Source organism: Leuciscus leuciscus (genome assembly GCF_965113295.1).
Source record: "Leuciscus leuciscus genome assembly, chromosome: 21".
Lineage (NCBI taxonomy): Eukaryota > Metazoa > Chordata > Actinopteri > Cypriniformes > Leuciscidae > Leuciscus > Leuciscus leuciscus.
In genome coordinates, this window is record NC_138745.1 from 16,116,177 (window position 1) to 16,118,737 (window position 2,561).

At 28.3% G+C, this 2,561-nt stretch overlaps 1 long non-coding RNA gene across 1 annotated transcript; it reads left to right on the plus strand.

The window, feature by feature from the left end:
- Positions 1-1,629: 1,629 nt before the first annotated feature.
- On the plus strand, positions 1,630-2,317 carry LOC309485876. The gene is made up of 2 exons (XR_014201294.1): positions 1,630-1,772; positions 1,804-2,317. It is a non-coding gene; the product is annotated as an uncharacterized lncRNA (long non-coding RNA).
- The last annotated feature ends 244 nt before the right edge of the window (positions 2,318-2,561 follow it).

Consider the following 2,561-nt stretch of genomic DNA (forward strand, 5'->3'; position numbering starts at 1 on the left):
AATCAATGATGTGCGAAGAATTGTAAGGATGTGCAGTACAACGCCACAGAGCAAACTTGAGAAAGGTTTCAAGTTTTAAGTGTCATCTTATCTCTGCAATTATGAAGGTAAATTCAGCTAGCCTGAACCGCCTGAACTGAACTGCTATTATTTTTTACGTACCGTCCAGCAGCAGGCTAATCACGTTAGTATAAATGTTTGACATTTAATGTGTTTGTAATTTTGTCTGAAAGTGTCGGGTAAAATCAGGGCCACAAATGAGATCTCAGAGAAAGCTCACTGCTACCGCTCTATGAGGAAAGCAGAGACTCCACACCAACTGAGAGTAGGACTAGCTTAAAAGTGACGTTCAAAGTTCTGTTGGACATGCTCAGTCCAGTTTAGTTTTTACTTTTCTAACGTTACCACTGTTCAACTTGGATAACCACTGCTGCTATCTTAGCTAGTATGGATGATTATTGTACAAAATTAATACGAATAAAAAATGTAATGCAGTTATTATAAAAATTATAGCTGAAACAGTGGTAATGGAGATACACTGCAGCAAAGTTGGTTTCATAATCACACATTCAGACTTTTTGTCAATAGCTTTCCAATTGTGGATGCAAAAGAGTTAATATCATTGACAATGAGCTACAAAAAAAAAGCATTTTTTAATAAAACGACTACAAGATAAAACAAGAGTTGTAGCTGATAGTTATACTTGTTTACAACTAGAAAAAAAGTTTGTTGAGACAAACTTTAAGTTGGCTTGAGAAAGCCGGACCAGAGAGTTTGAAGAAGTTAAAAGTAGTTAGAAGTTTTAAGTAGTTAGAAGTTTTAAGAAGTTAGAAGTTTAAAGTAGTTTAAATTTTGATTGATAAATTAGTTAGAAAGAAAGAATAGTTAGAAAGAAAGAAAAAAGATTAGTTAGAACGAAAAAGAAATGAAGATTAGTTAGAAAGAAAGAACTATTACAAAGAAAGAAAGAAAGAAAGATTAGTTAGAAAGAAAGAAAAAAATATTAGTTAAAAAGAAAAAGAATGAAAGAAAAAGAAAGATAGATTAGTTAGAAAGAAAGAAAGAAAGATAAGTTAAAAAGAAAGATTAGTTAGAAAGATAGATTAGAAAGAAAGATTAGTTAGAAAGAAAGAAAGAAAGAAAGAGAAAGAAAGATTAGTTAGAAAAAAGATAGAAAGAAAAAGAAAGAATGAAAGAAAGAAAGACATATTAGTTAGAAAGAAAGTAAGAAAGCAAGCAAGAAAGAAAGATTAGTTAGAAATAAATAAAGAAAGATTAGTTAGAAAGATTAGTTAGAAAGAAAGAAAGAAAGAAAGAAAGAAAGAAAGAAAGATTAGGTAGAAAGAAAAAAATGAAAGAAAAAAGAGAGAAAGATTAGGTAGAAAGAAAGAAAGAAAGATAAATTAAGAAAGAAAGAAAGAAAGAAAGAAAGAAAAAAAGAATGAAAGAAAGAATGGTGGATTAGTTAGCTAGAAAGAAAGATGGATTAGTTAGAAAGAAAGAAAGATGGATTAGTTAAAAAGAAAGAAAGAAAAATAGATTAGTTAGAATGAAAGAAAGAAAGACTGATTAGTTAGAAAGATAGATTAGTAAGAGAGAAAGAAAAATGATTAGTTAGAAAGAAAGAAAGAAAGAAAGAAAGAAAGAAAGAAAGAAAGAAAGGAAGGTGGATTAGTTAGAAAGAAAGATAGATTAGCTTGAATGAAAGAAAGAATGAACGGTGGATTAGTTAGTTAGAAAGAAAGAAAGATGGATTAGTAAGAAAGAAAGATGTATTAGTTAGAAAGAAAGAAAGAAAGAAAGAAAGATGGATTAGTTAGTTAGAAAGAAAGAAAGATGGATTAGTTAGAAAGAAAGAAAGATGGATTAGTTAGAAAGAAAGAAAGATGGATTAGTTAGTTAGAAAGAAAGAAAGATTGATTAGTTAGAAAGAAAGAAAGATGGATTAGTTAAAAAGAAAGATAGATTAGTTAAAAAGAAAGATATATTAGTAAGAGAGAAAGAAAAAAGATTGATTAGTTAGAAAGAAAGAAAGAAAGAAAGATAGATTAGTTAGAATGAAAGAAAGAAAGATAGATTAGTTAGAAAAAAAGAAAGATGGATTAGATAGAAAGATAGATTAGAAAGAAAGAAAGAAAGAAAGAAAGATTAGTTAGAATGAAAGAAAGAAAGAAATATTAGTTAGAAAGAAAGAAAGATGGATTAGTTAAAAAGAAAGAAAGAAAGAAAGAAAGAGATTAGTTAGAAAGAAAGATAGATTAGATAGAAAGATACATTAGTTAGAAAGAAAGATAGATTAGTTAGAAAGAAAGAAAGATATATTAGATAGAAGGATAATAGATAGATTAGATAGAAAGAAAGAAAGAAAGAGAGAGAGAGAGAGAGAGAGAGAGAGAGAGAGAGAGAGAGAGAGAGAAAGAAAGAAAGAAAGAAAGAAAGAAAGAAAGAAAGATTGATTAGTTAGAAAGAAAGATAGATTAGTTAGAAAGATAGATTAGATAGAAGGATAAATAGATAGATTACCTAGAAAGATATATTAGTTAGAAAGATAGATTAGTTAT